The 16,858-nt window shown below is 35.3% G+C and overlaps 1 protein-coding gene across 2 annotated transcripts in view; it reads left to right on the top strand.

Moving 5' to 3' along the window:
- The window catches only part of LOC132561834 (matrix metallopeptidase-21-like), a 125,807-nt gene that overhangs the window by 62,902 nt on the left and 46,047 nt on the right, over positions 1–16,858 (top strand). The window lies entirely within an intron of this gene.

Below are 16,858 nucleotides of genomic sequence, written 5' to 3'. Positions count from 1 at the left end.
ATCAGGCCCCTTCGTTTTTTTTTTTTTTTTTGTTTTTTTATCGCTTGTCTGCTGACTTCTTAATTGATATGTCTTTCACATAGACAAAAACGATAAAAGAATACAGCTAGAATAGGGATCATCGGTTGTGCTTATAGTAAAGATCAAATGCTATACTTTGGGAAAGTAGAAATATTCCAGAAACGCCGGCACACTCACCCAATAAGGCTGACAATGCGGGGAAGTAGTGACAGAGTTGTCAGTTATATGTGTAACTGTGTATAAATCAGACACAGAGATCGGTCAATTGATGAACCAATTGATATTAGGAGACTGTAAATTTAAAGGGATAGAGGATTAGAGGAAAAGGTACATGGAAAGTGCGAACTACTGGAAAGATTATTGATATGATAAAAAGATTGCCATGTATGTATCTAATAACAAAAATTGAAAATGTGTAAAAACTTGTTTCTGCGAAGGTTTTATTTCCTTTAATTGTAATTCTTAATTTACATAAATAAAGATAATGTTCTGCGTATAATTATAATGGCTAATATTGGTACAATTTATTACCTAGTTAACATCATCTAACAAGGGAACTAACTCTAACTGGATGTCGTCCTTTTATGTGACATGTGGACAAAAAGATGGGCGATTTATGGGCAAGCTTCAAGGGTCGCGTATACAGTGTCAGATAAATTATTGTCTTCTATATACCAAATAGTGTATTAATGCAGATGAAATGGCTATTTGTGGTTTAAGTATCATTAGAAACCGCTGTAGACAGGACTAGAATGTGTGTATTAAATACAAATAGTCTTATCTACTCGATTCAAAATGGTCTGAAAGAGAATCCAGCGCTTGGCTTTGGCGTGAAGTGTTTGGACACCTCGTAAAGAATTTTGATAATAATTTTATAGCATAATAATAGGCAGATCCCATTAGAATCGAGGTTTGTATATTGTAAACGTGGTGATAATGAAATTGAATGAGGAGATTTTATAGCACAAAGAGATGTGAGAGAGAGATACCGGCGGGACCATTAAGGCCTATGTCCCTTATCTCCAGGCTAGTGAGATCGTGTAGAGAAGTCCTGATGTGTAATGTATGGCCACGTTGACCTACCACAGAGTCACACGATATTTCTACCTGACGTATTACCTGTATCACGGTCAATATATACTGTATATAGGTCATCGTGACTTTCACAAGGACTCACACAATTCAATTGTTTTTATTTTGGTGGCATCAAGTGTATAATTTACTGAACTTAGTAAAAATTAAGTTTCCGGTCACGTATCAGAATAAACTAAAATATCATTGTTTAATCAGTATTAAATGTTGACAAATCCCCTTTAGTAAATTCTAGCGTTCTCCTGAAGTTTGAAGGTTGTGTGATTTTATATCCTGACTATCGAACCTATCACTTTCTGGTACGTAGATACCTCGCTGAGCAATTTTCCTTGCGTGGGTCTCGTACGCTTGTCAAAAGAAACACACACAAAGTGACAATGTCACAAAAAAATCAGAAGATTTCAACTGAGTTAGTGTCACATCGAGGAAGACTTAGGAATGATCCATTGTTTATGTATGTTAATTAGATATATCCCACAGAGACAAGCAAAACAAGATGTTCAGTTCCATTTGCATGTAACAGGATTTGTCACTTCCAGGAGAACAAATTAAACCCAAAACACAACATCACACCATACTACAGCGCCATTCCAGGAGAACAAATTATACCAAACAGCAACACATCATACTTCAGCATCATTCCAGGAGGAAAAATAAAAGACAAAAAAACAAAAAACACACACATACCATACATAAGACAAATTAAACCAAAACACAACATCACACCATACTACAGCGCCATTCCAGGAAGACAAATCAAACAAAAAAAACACACACACACAACATACTACTGCGTCATTCCAGGAGGACAAATTATACCAAAAGCAACCACACAACATACTATAGCGCCATTCCAGGAAGACAAATCAAACAAAAAAACACACACACACAACATACTACTGCGTCATTCCAGGAGGACAAATTATACCAAAAGCAACCACACAACATACTATAGCGCCATTCCAGGAGGACAAATTATACCAAAAGCAACCACACAATATACTACAGCGCCATTCCAGGAGGACAAATTATACCAAAAGCAACCACACAACATACTACTGCGTCATTCCAGGAAGACAAAGTATACCAAAAGCAACCACACAACATACTACTGCGTCATTCCAGGAGGACAAATTATACCAAAAGCAACCACACAACATACTACAGCGTCATTCCAGGAGGACAAATTATACCAAAAACACACACACAACATACTACAGCGTCATTCCAGGAGGACAAATTATACCAAAAACACACACACAACATACTACAGCGTCATTCCAGGAGGACAAATTATACCAAAACCACACACACAACATACTACTACGTCATTCCAGGAGGACAAATTATACCAAAAGCAACCACACAACATACTACAGCGTCATTCCAGGAGGACAAATTATACCAAAAGCAACCACACAACATACTACAGCGTCATTCCAGGAGGACAAATTATACCAAAAACACACACACAACATACTACAGCGTCATTCCAGGAGGACAAATTATACCAAAAGCAACCACACAACATACTACAGCGTCATTCCAGGATGACAAATTATACCAAACGCAACCACACAACATACTACTGCGTCATTCCAGGAGGACAAATTATACCAAAAGCAACCACACAATTTTCCTTGCGTGGGTCTCGTACGCTTGTCAAAAGAAACACACACAAAGTGACAATGTCACAAAAAAATCAGAAGATTTCAACTGAGTTAGTGTCACATCGAGGGAGACTTAGGAATGATCCATTGTTTATGTATGTTAATTAGATATATCCCACAGAGACAAGCAAAACAAGATGTTCAGTTCCATTTGCATGTAACAGGATTTGTCACTTCCAGGAGAACAAATTAAACCCAAAACACAACATCACACCATACTACAGCGCCATTCCAGGAGAACAAATTATACCAAACAACAACACATCATACTTCAGCATCATTCCAGGAGGAAAAATAAAAGACAAAAAAAAACAAAAAACACACACATACCATACATAAGACAAATTAAACCAAAACACAACATCACACCATACTACAGCGCCATTCCAGGAAGACAAATCAAACAAAAAAAAAAAAAAAAAAAACACACAACATACTACTGCGTCATTCCAGGAGGACAAATTATACCAAAAGCAACCACACAACATACTACAGCGCCATTCCAGGAGGACAAATTATACCAAAATCAACCACACAATATACTACAGCGCCATTCCAGGAGGACAAATTATACCAAAAGCAACCACACAACATACTACTGCGTCATTCCAGGAAGACAAATTATACCAAATGCAACCACACAACATACTACAGCGTCATTCCAGGAGGACAAAGTATACCAAAAGCAACCACACAACATACTACAGCGTCATTCCAGGAGGACAAATTATACCAAAAGCAACCACACAACATACTACAGCGTCATTCCAGGAGGACAAATTATACCAAAAACACACACACAACATACTACAGCGTCATTCCAGGAGGACAAATTATACCAAAAACACACACACAACATACTACAGCGTCATTCCAGGAGGACAAATTATACCAAAACCACACACACAACATACTACAGCGTCATTCCAGGAGGACAAATTATACCAAAAGCAACCACACAACATACTACTGCGTCATTCCAGGAGGACAAATTATACCAAAAGCAACCACACAACATACCAATGCGTCATTCCAGGAGGACAAATTATACCAAAAGCAACCACACAACATACTACTGCGTCATTCCAGGAGGACAAATTATACCAAAAGCAACCACACAACATACTACTGCGTCATTCCAGGAGGACAAATTATACCAAAAGCAACCACACAACATACTACTGCGTCATTCCAGGAGGACAAATTATACCAAAAACACACACACAACATACTACAGCGTCATTCCAGGAGGACAAATTATACCAAAAGCAACCACACAACATACTACTGCGTCATTCCAGGAGGACAAATTATACCAAAAGCAACCACACAACATACTACTGCGTCATTCCAGGAGGACAAATTATACCAAAAGCAACCACACAACATACTACAGCGTCATTCCAGGAGGACAAATTATACCAAAAGCAACCACACAACATACTACAGCGTCATTCCAGGAGGACAAATTATACCAAAAACACACACACAACATACTACAGCGTCATTCCAGGAGGACAAATTATACCAAAAGCAACCACACAACATACTACAGCGTCATTCCAGGATGACAAATTATACCAAACGCAACCACACAACATACTACTGCGTCATTCCAGGAGGACAAATTATACCAAAAGCAACCACACAACATACTACAGCGCCATTCCAGGAGGACAAATTATATCAAAAACACACACACAACATACTACAGTGTCATTCCAGGAAGACAAATTATAACAATAACAACGACAAAATATACTGCATTCATGATAAAACAAGTTACAATGTTCACAATTGTTTAATACGTATACAAGTTTGGAGAAGAATTAGTTTGGAGGTACGATCGGAACGTAGGAATTAAGGATAAAGAAGATTGTGAATGAAAAAAGAACAGAAAACAGACGTGTTACATGTAAGAATAGTCATGAAACACATGAATCTGTATGTGAAAGTTAAATCTACACCCGACTGTGCATCATCATATGATTTAAATTGTGATCGATATTCTTCTCTGCCGTAACCAGCATGCCATGTTGTAGTATATTTGAATAGTGGCATTGTTCAGTATTTATACATGTACTAGACGTTGTTAAAAAATTATCGGATATATGAAAATTATGAAATAAGTTGAGTTATGGGCAACCTCCCCATCTACGTTTTAACAGTTCTTTTGATTACCGCGGATTTACCTCAATCGCCTCCTAGGCATCAATATATAGGCCCTTAGCATCATTTACCAGTCCTAGAAGGAAGTGTAAGCTATATTGTGCTGTAAGATTTATTGCTTGTCTTTACTGTATATAAGAAAGGTAAGTACTAACACGTCAACATATTCATGATCTAAAATCTAATTCAATGTACCACGGTAACATACGAACAGAAGAATGATTTACACGTAGAGCTCTTGAAAAGGAACAATGGGAATAAGATCAGGTGTTCCAGAAGAGTAAACGTCATCTGCTTCGTCGACGACACCCGTCAAGTAATTCTTGGTCAATCAAAATTAATAATGTCAAGATCTCAAATAAGAAAAAGGTATACCACAACGGAACCAATAAGCAAACTAACAAGTATAAAAGATGTCTAGCTTCATATCGCACATAGATATATACTATTTCTCAATGACATCACTATGTCGATCGTAAAATGTCCCCAGCCTTTATCTTTTGAAACTCGGTGTTTCTTGGTCAGTTGATGCTCTCATGCTATAAGATCGTGATAATGGGAACATGTCTTTTAATCAGAATCAACTGCGACATGTAAACACGATAGGTGTGGGATGCAGAAATGTTGCTATCAAAAAATGGAAAAAAATCATATTATGGAAATTGAAATCACCACGCTTATCATACAGCTTATTGGAAAGTTGTCGATGCTGATTTTGTTGTAGGAAAAATTCGAGATATGCGGCTGATGTAAAAGAGTTGGTCGTGTCCTTGATTTCCATTGCTGGTGGGTAAATACGATGGTCTTACCACCAAACTAGACCAAGGTGTTGTCAACAGAAACCTGATCATTTTCGTCCTCCGTGTATTTGTTCTTTGATTTGAGCGTATTTTTCAGGATTACGCTTTATAGATCACAACCTTATATATGTCTCGCCGTTCACCTTTCTTGGAAAGTTCTCACAATAGAGGAACGAAGGCGACCTCTCTGTTTAGATTGGGGTATGGTGATGTAAAAATTAGAAAAAAGAAATTGTCTTATAGACGAAACAGTTTTGGAAGAGAGTGTTGAATATCGGTCAAAAACTGTTGAAATCCACATGCTATTATCTTTTCCTAAATTTGTACAAGAAAGGTGCCATTCACGGTGTGCTTTTTGTACAATCTATAAAAATAATAGAACTAAAACATTACTATATACCTTTCTACCGACAAATCTAAATCTTCAGAAATTAGAGTGTTTGTATTAACATGTTTTTGTCTATACCCGACATCTTTGGACTGGAAGGTTATGAAAACTAAGAACGGTGTTCGTTGTTTTTTTTAACTTTTCAATGTCTACATCTTGCTCTGGTTGTTCAAAGGCTGGTTAGAGATTGCAAGTCGACAGTGAAAATATGCAAACATGAATAAAAGAATTTTGGAGCATTCGTTATCATTTAACAATTGTAGGTTTGTAGATTAAATCTATATACTTTGAATAACTATTTATACTTTTGCTCTTAACACTATTGTATTTCCGATGATAACAATCTGAATTATTCACTAACCAGTGGTTAAACACCCTGCTTTCCATGCTCGGTGTGTTGTCGTTGTTATTACATAGATAGGTACAGCATACGTATTGTAATCGTAAAGATTAACAAAGTATATGCTTTAACATTCGAACGTAGAGACGTAACGTGTTGAACAGAGAAATTTATTTGTAGTATAAAAACATATGTATTACGAGGTATTAATTTTTAAATAACCTGATAAATGAGGAGTCATTCTCTTTCGTTAACGATGTTAAGTGTGCTATCTATGTAATTTCAATATATATATATATATATTCTTTAATACAACATGGTTTTTCGTATGATAACTGCACCGTATTCCCTGTTAACTTCCTTGTGCTGGTTAAAATTGACTGTTGGATTAAGCTTTATGGTCGCCATATTAATCTCATCGAGAAATATTCTATTTCTTTGTGCGACAAGAATCTGGAAGTGCTTGAGGCTTGTTAGTTTGCCTGGTGTTTCCATTAGTATTCACCTAGTTCAGGTATACCATTATTTACATTGACTGACTTAGATTTGCGTTGCGGGTGTCGGCGATGAAGCCGAAGACCTTACCCTTACGGAACACCTGGTTGTAACTACTTTTTCAGGCGTCACTGTGTTAAACTTTGATTCATCGAACATGTCGTCATTTTTCCTTTTGTTTCCCTTGATCACTTAAAGGACTTTGATATATAATACTTTTGTTACTCTCTGCAAAAAGATAGTAGACTTTAATAATACATCTCTATAGTGATATACACAAAGCATTGAGGAAGTGCTTCCTTATCTTTATATAACGAGGCTGAGTGAAATGTTTCCTAGACGCTTACCCTTTCCGAATACTTTTCCTCATATTATGCCTTAGTTTTATTGAATTTACGTTTGGGTTATGATTCTGTTTGTATGATGATGCTGGTTTTGTGTATAGATATAATGAAATGTTCAGAAATTTTTTTCACATACAGTGTATTTTTATAGTGGAATATTGAAATGAATTGTCAATCAAGGTGTAAGGTGAACTACTTATTTATTGTGAACGTATATAGATATTTTCCCTGTAACCGAAAATTGAGTATTCCCTTTCCATACCCATACATGAGTTCACACCTCTATAGTCTCACCGGTGTATTATGCCATTGTATGAACAGTTATGTAGGTCGTTATGACCTATTTGTCTTTTTCCATTTCACCGATTTACGTATAGCGTTATTTCCATCAAAATAAATAAGCATGGGAACATGTGTATGTTTTAGAGGTACTTTCTAGTCTAATGCTTCTGTGATAAGTTTTTCATATATGTAGTATAGAATTTTATGCGCCATAAAGCGAAGTGTTTGAATCATTTATCAATATGCTGTTCCGAATCAGTGTCCCTGTCCTGTGGTCGATACGTACTAATCCATAATGTTGTTGATAGGTCAGAGGTTAACGCATATAACGTATTTGTTTATCATATGAGCTATCTTTTTTCTCCACACACCGTCTCTTCCCTTTGTCCAAGAATGATTAGTTGATTTTTTTTCTGGAGTTGTAGCAGAGTGGGATTGGTAACGTACATATCACTGAATAGACGAAAGGATAGGCTAACTCTCCCACGATATTCTAAGTTAAACGCGTGCCCCATTCTCAAATAAATCCCTTTCCTGAATGGAGCTTGTTTTCGTAGAGATTTTCGTATGGAAATTGTGTCATTATTGTTTGATAACACTCCAGGTAGAGGCGAGAAACGGTCAAAGGTCATGCTGTCTAAACAGGATTTGTGAGGTCACACCTACGCGATACGTCGGCGAGAGTCACCCTATACCCCAGTTATCGAATCTCCACCGAGGATGAGTAACACCTCACAATCAGAGCCATTTGATGTCAAGTTTTACATGAATTGGGACTTTGAAGTAAAGTCATTGATACCTAGGTATAAGCTGTCGCGTCAGATTGTGTTTGTACTCCACATACGTATAGGCTATATGCACCCAAGCTAACAATTATTATCGTTTATAACCCAATTAAATAAGTCAACATCAACAGAGGATTTCGTGTCTTCAACTACAATGTCAAATGAGGTATATTTGCTCTCTACAATACACTAGATCTATATTCATGAATTTTTGATAGGACGAAAAAAAAAACTTATGAGCCAAAGGAAAGATTTTATAAATTTTACCGTGAGAATACTAACAACATGTGTGAATCATACCATACCCACTGTAAACATGATAAAAGTTTAGTTAGTCAAACGAACGATCTGCCATTCTCTGAAAAGACATACGATGTTATATACTAGTCTGATGATTGCAGTTACTAAATGCAGAAACACTGCCAGAGTTTACCTGCAAACAGTGTAACAATTTAGATTTACACCTCAAAACTCTATAATTATCTTTTTCGTTGATGTGTACTTGATGCATGAGATGTATCGACCTAATAAATGTTATAGATGCCTGAGTGTACCGAATGAATCGCTGATACCTAAAGTTTTGCCGTACCTTTACTGCTGTTCCTTATATCTGAGGACATATTATACAAATATTATTTTACTCTGACTTTTCTAAAAAGTACGTTGCATGAATAAGATGCCATGTGCACTTTCGTAAAATATTACAATTATTACCGGAGAGTTGTTCGGTAAAATATCAGAAATGTTGCACAAGCATCGCTGACTGAAATTTCGCTGATTGTAGAAGTTACAAATGGATATAATTATAAAACGTATGATTTATCGAATCAATGTCTGATTGGAGCCTTGATCTGACGCCATGGGCGACATGCAGCGGAACCGCCTTTTATGTATGGGTACTTTAATAGTTGAGCGAGCTGACCTTAACTGTGGGCGGTCATTACCTGTATCATCGTTAGGACAACTGGTTACAGGTAGAAGCGATACCGATGTAGTCTTATAGGCTCTGTCATCCGATTTATATCACGGTCACAGTGTATCATAAGAACAACATTTAAGGGAAATGATTTCGCACTGTTAACCTGTGACATAGGATAATCTGTGACTAATTTTCCACACTGTGCCTCCAGATGTCTGTCTGGATTACCTGGTTTAGATGTGGATCAGATGACAGACGATTATATTTAATGCTGGTCTACAAATAATGTAAGTGTCAGTCTATTGTGTAGTTCTGGTATCATTCGAATTGAAAAAAAACTCTATTTCATTGAAAGTTAAATCAGATTTCCACATTGAATGACTCATATAGAGACCTCGTGTAGTTAGAGTGCCTGTGTTGTTATTCTGTTTTCAGTAGAATTAGCAGAGACTTCTCAGGATATTGCTGACGACATTGTGATTATATTGTATATCAGTTAATGAAAGGTAGTATACCTATATCTTGTATAAACACTTACTGTAAGTTTTGATACTGTAACATTGTTTAACCAATTTTCACAATATTTTGGAATCTGTATTTTCATGTATGACAATATAGCTCCGTTATTTATTTACACGATAGTGACTAAATAACTTCATTAGGATTAAAACGTACTTTACAACGTGTGCTTCTTGTGATGAAACAATAATTCTTTGCTGGTTTCATGGCTTTTTATTACACGCTTTGTTAAGTTAATCATCATGAATTCAATTGGACTTTCTATTTGGGAACGTGGCATTAATTTCTTGGATTGGACAAACTTTTGTGCATGATGTGCCCTAGTTTAATACAATTTGAGTTTGAATTAGGATCTTGTCCACATGATGACATATTCCATGTTTTTTGCTTTTTTTTTCATTTCATTTGCTTCTGATGCTGTACACCGTGCATTCCTAGATCAACTGCGTCATGTAAAAATATTTCCCTTATATTAACCTGCCAAATAGGATTTTCAGCTATCAGTCGTATAGCGTATATGATGTTGAAATAGCAAGCATTAATTGTAATGCTACAGCACTGATTGTATTGTTTTGATTGATTGTCGGACCAGTATGATATTAGCTTAAATATTCACCGCTTTTTAAGAATTTTGATAAAACAGTATATGAATTAGGGAAAGACGTTCAAATAACCATATCACATATCAACTGAAAACCAATATATGCAGACCATGCTAAATATTACATTCAGATCTTTGTACGAAATCCCAAATTGCTTTTGTAACCGTCCATTCTGAATACATCTTTATTTATAATAGGAACACAGTATCCATTGCCACAGGCGTGAAAGTTATAACTTAGTAAGTAGAGATCGCATGCATTATTATGTCTGGAAGAGTATAAAATAATCAGTTGTTAATCACGTGCTTAATTAATTTGATGATATCTTCGGATATGTCGCTCGCATGGTCCATCATGTTAACGGGGGCTCATAAAATCGGTTACTGACCCACTACATACGTACTAAGCAGTTGGCTCATGTAGCGCGCGTGATGCATGTTGATGCTACTGGATATAAACTAGAGGTTTTTCTGGTACCATCATGACAGATGACATGCGTGTGCCAAAACCTGTGTCGATTCCAAATTCTCTCCCGCTATCTCATGCGTGCGGTAGTACCTACCATTAATAGAATCCCTTACTTCGTAAGATGGTTTAACGTTAAAGGGTAGTGTATTCTATTATTGCAAACTAACGATGATGTTTCGTTTACGGGACTAAATGGTTAGATTTCGTTATTATTTCCATACGTTTGATTTCAGGCAAGCGTTGTTATATTTATTATTAGACTATTCATAAAATTATTGCACTTTTGAAGAGGAATGGATTAAGATTATCAGTTTCAAACAAACACTGGTCGACATTCACTGTTTTGATAGGAGAGTTCATCACGTATATTGATATACTATAATAGTTTTTATCAGTTATGAAATGATAATCTAACCATTTAGTCCCTTTACCACTTTGAGCAAATCTGATTACTTAACCGAACTAAGTGTACATGATGCATGTAACTTTTTTGTGCTCACACATACAACTTTTTTTGTAAAGAACACACTATAGTGTGCTTTCACTTCATGCCTTATAATTATTGCTGATTTTTAAAACGCTTCCTTTTAGTGATGCTTAAGACATAACTAAAGTATTGTGTATGTTTAAAGAAAGTACTATAAAGGTGTTTTCGCAACTACCGCTGTTCTTGCATTGAAAACGTAACATTATTGGTTCTTAGTGTAAAATGTCATTCTCAGTGAAAGAAAAGGCTGATGTTCCAGAACACCTTGTCTCATCTCCCTAACTGTAAACATGTTATTATGTTATTTACCCTTCTTTTATATCTATATAGTCAATTTGTCAACTAATTCTGTACTCAATGAAACATACATAACAATAGATTCTCATTTTACAGTCGCATCTAAATGACGAATCAATGTTTTGGAGCGAAATAACCGACAAGACGAAGTTTTCTGTAGTCATGTTATCACATGACGAATATATATTTCATTACGTACTCTTTAGAGGTATTTGAATTTAGTTGATTTCATCATTGGAATATATCTATTTCAAAATATGAACGTAGCCATATTTACATCTGACAAAATTCCCTTTAGCATGCTAGAGTCTTAATCTGTCTGGGACAACAGCATAATAAAGCGCCAGATATTTGTGTCCGCGAGAACAATTCACTCATGAATAATATTTGGAGGTGTGACCCAGGTAATATGGCGACATAGACTGAGATATAATCATCTAAATGTCTTGCCTTCAGCCCTCTGAAATTGCACGAATAACATGGTTAAAACTGCACTAAACTTTTTTAAAAGGGTGCATTTGGAATACATAATTGACGTCAAAGTTAAATTACTTATGTCGGTGAAATCGAGCGTTTTGTAATGTATATTGTACCATGATATGGAGGATGCTTTGTCGTCATCGTCGATGTTTTGGAATATATTACATAATGCTTTGATGTCTACTTATCCTGTTTCCCGTCGGTACCATTGTCACCTCCATTACGTTTGCCGTATTTATTTCTTTTGTACTTTCGCCATATCTCTTGTTCATGCTGCCGTTCTCCTGTTTTCTCGTGTTCATTCTTGTTATTTTTCCTTTTTGTGTTCTCGTTGTGTTTTGTTGTAGTCTTTCACTATGTTATCTTTTATTGTGGTACCTTACAAAACACCGACAGTAAGTATGGAAGCGGTCTTAGTTCTTGATTTTTATCACCTTAAGTTTTTTTTTGTTCTGGTGTCTCCTCAGCTTCTGTGCTTGCTTTGTCTCCTTTTTGTCACATTTTTTTGTGTGTCTAATCAATAAATGTTGTTTGTCGTTTCATTTTGGTTTCTCCTCCGTGTTTTTCCTTCTCGTTTGTTGTATTCCTTCCTTGGTACTGGTTATAGTCGTACTGATGCATTCTCAGTCACTGGTACCTTACCCTTTGTTTATATTGTCATCTCGTATCATTATGGTGTCTTCCCGTCGAGTTCACTGTCTGCTGAAATATCTCTGTGGCATTCCCTTCTTTTATAGCGTCTACACATCAGTTCAAGACAGTGTTTTTCTTTAATGCTTTCCTGTTGAAATGATGACTCTTTTTTCCTTTCGCTGTCTTTCGGAAGGTTTAGCTGTCTACACTAACTTTGTTGCCTCTCCTTCTGTAGCGATGTTTAATCATATTCTTTTGTTGACTCTTTTGCTATCGCGTGCGTTGACTTTTTTGGAACTTGCAAAACTGATACTTATACACAACCTTCGTTATCACTTTGGAACCATAAGGTTACTCTTTGCGGAGCATCTTGATTTGTCACTAGTTTTTGTGAAGTTTCATGATTGCTTATTACTGGTGTACCGCCGGTGCTTTTGTTGAAGATTTTGTATTTGGAGTTTTTATATTTTGTTTATGATGTTCATACACTTTAAATCTTTATCGCGCTGTGTGCATTATCAAGCGTTTCGTTTCAAATGATTTATTTATATGTAATCGAAAAGAGATTGACTTCTTTTGGCTGGTTCTGTGTGGTCCCTTTGGTGCGCAATGACTGTCATGTTTAATTATTTCAAAGTATTTGCCCGTTTTCCTCTCGTTTTCGGTACCTGTTGATGTATAATCGGATTCCATTTGACTGGTGTCAGGTAGCTTCTTTGTAACTTAAATACAGAGTCTGATACCTAGTGAATATATTCATTTTCACTACTTTGATGAATTAACATACAGACAACCCGTACAATGCATTTTCGAGTTCAAAGGCATTATTCCTCGTGTGTTCCCATTAGGAGGTACACCACCGCTAAGGAACCACCTGTTATATACCCATATAGCCCGCGCGTTGAAATCCACTAAATCGTATATCTTTGTCATAACTTAGTGAAACGAAAACACTAAGCTTGTGAATTAACAGGATTTTGATCAGTTTTAAACAACCCTGATCAGCCAGTACGGTAGTTTACGGATACCATCATCTACACATATATATCAATGTGTTCTATTGAAATTCGAGTGTTTGCTGCATAAGTTTTTTTATAAGCTATGTATATTCATTTGTTTGTGTTTGTATGTTGTCTCATGTTGTTTTGGCAGTGTTAAATTATTTGGGATCTGTGTTACCTTTGTATATTTTATGGTTTGATCAGTGTGATTTACCGTTAGTTTCGATGTTTATTGCCTCAAGTTTGGCTACGTGTTACATTTTGCTTCGTATGTACCTGTAGTTATTGGTATATATCTGTTACCTGTGTCGTAGATACGTATATCTGAGTAGGTATATGTGAACTTTGTTGGAATAATTGACTTTCTTATATGTTGGCTATTTGTGATTGCTCGACCAGCTTTGTATGACTGTTGGCTCCTTTTTTTGGCGACTAAAAAGTGTATAAATAGTGTTAGATAATATGTGTATTGTTTTAAGTTTAGAAGTAAAATACACTAAAATAAGTCGTATGCAATCAGCAATTTAGTTATTTGTAAATGCTTCATTATTTAAATATTTTGGATACCCTTTTACTGATAATAACCTTCCTCGACTGTGTTTGATTCCATAACTTCAAAAGAATGTATTTACTGCTGGCTTGGCAGATACCTGTAAATGAATCAAACATTTATTTAAGAAGCTTACAACAATTATGTTAGAGATAAGGATTGATTATCTTTAACAATTATGTTAGAGATAAGTCTCCGTAAGATTTAATATATGATAAAGCTACTTCATAATGTGTTTCCTTAAGACTTCGTGTATGATATAGTAAATTTCGCGACATGTCTTTGTAAGATCGATTATATGATACAGTTAATTTGATGACGTGTCTCTGTAAGATTTAATATATGATATAGTCAACTTCATAATGTGTTTTCGTAAGACTGGGTATATGATGTAGTAAATTTCGCGACGTGTCTTTGTAAGATTGATTATATGATCCAGTTAATTTGGTGATTTGTCCCGTTAAGATTGACTATATCATAGAGCTAATTTGCTGATATGTCTCTAAAACATTGATTATACGATTGCGTTAACTTCGGGGTGTGTCTCCGTCAGAATGAGTAATGGTACACTTGATTTGGTGACCGTTACCATTATACGATATTATTCTTTCGGGCCGGCATGTTTTCATTGATTAGGATGTACTTACCTTCGCTCGGCATACACATAGTTCATTTTGTAGCCTTGTTATGATGTTTTTCCTTATTTTGAACATCTTATTTTGAACATTGCCTGTTGGAAATTGAAGTTGATTGTATACTTGTTACTATAAAAACATCATTGAAGTTGGATACGTATTTAGTCACATAATCATTCAACCAACAGCGAACTCAGCTATAGATGTACTAGTGAAACGCGGTCGTTTGCTATCCGTATTATCTCCCAACAGGCCCGGAGGAGGAAGTCGTCTCCATCATTATGTTAGTGTGGCTTTGTTTATTGTAGTGGAGCGTTATTTACAATTATAATTAGGCTATGTTTTCCGTATCTTCACTATAGAGATGTTTATTTATAACCACTAAATTGTTTTTGTTGTGAGTTGTTCCTATTAACGTTGTAAATATGCAATGATATTTGGTAAATCTTTCAAACAATTGTTACCAACAGTAACGTTTTGGTGACAGGAGTTACAAACAGATTAATTGTTGATACAGACACAGACGATAAAGTCTGATGTTTAGATCAGCGAAGAGATGGTTTTATGGCCGACTATAAATGATGTAACAGCTGAACCATACAGTGATCATATACATATATCTATCATACCTTTTTGCATTCATCATGTTGTCATTACTTTGGTTAAATCAGATTTTGAACCCATATTCAAAGGGGCAAAAAGTGAAAAAAAGTTAAAAAAAAAAAAAGATAAACAAAGAAAATATCGACATCTCAATAATAATATGATAATAAAGGAAAAAAAGAAAACAGAATTTGACAAGACACATCGGAATTAAAAGCATATTCTGCCACATCAACATGTCCCACCAGGTACATGTAAGATATTTCGTTTTCACAAAGTTATACGTTTTTACTTAAAAATAATGATACATCGTTATGTATTTTCAACGTTCAATGGAATGGATGTATGTAATCTTAAATGCGATTTCATTTCGTACTAGATTTTATGGAACAAGTCTGGGATTTTTTTTTATTTATCTATATTTTTTTAGTCTGGGCGAGGAAAACTTAAATCATAGAGACGAGTTTCCTATAATCTCATGTGAAATGAAAGCAAATCCAAAATATATTCTATCACATAACTCAGAAACAGATTATATTATGATAGATTTTAGAGTAGAAGTGTCGGGGGAAATCAACAAACGGAGGCAGTCATTTTGTGGCGCCATTTCCAATCCATGACGTAAGATCATTGTCAATATTATGACATCACAATCAAATTCTGATTGGAGCAGCAGCCAATAAAAGACGCTCTGTGGTATATTACACTTATAACACAAAGCCAAATATTACGAATTCTCTCTTTTAATCTTTGACTACCATTTTATAAGTTAGAAGAATATTCAATGCCAACCTGCAATGTTTCGGCCAGTCCTTAATCAGAGGTATGTACAGGATTGATATGGTTGTAGTAGTATTATAACGGACATTTTGCTTACAGTTTGTGATCGTTTTAATGTATTTAATATTGATTTGTTGTTGTTTTATCGGCTCTCTGTTAATTTTGAACTCCATTTTCAGTCTGATTCTAATAACGTATTTTTGTATTGATATTAGGCAGTTACAGCTCACTTTTATGTAGTAAAATCTATAAAATCATCGATGAAATTCATGAATGTGGCAAAATACTACTTATACAGTATTTTATTTACAAGATTGAAGATAAACATTATTTATTACAGTACATCTGTTTAGCTTGTTATAATTATTATCTTTTGCATTTGTAGAGATTTTATATCATCCTTATATTTCTCTAATACAAATGGAAAAATAGTAATTGATCTGTAATTACTATAACACTTTTTCATCATTGTTCATGCAATGAAAGCATGTTATTTTA

Source organism: Ylistrum balloti, unplaced genomic scaffold (genome assembly GCF_031769215.1).
Source record: "Ylistrum balloti isolate Yb309-2 unplaced genomic scaffold, AGI_CSIRO_Ybal_v1 Utg371288, whole genome shotgun sequence".
Lineage (NCBI taxonomy): Eukaryota > Metazoa > Mollusca > Bivalvia > Pectinida > Pectinidae > Ylistrum > Ylistrum balloti.
Note: the sequence above shows the minus strand (reverse complement) of the source record. Positions and strands in the feature narration are given on the sequence as shown.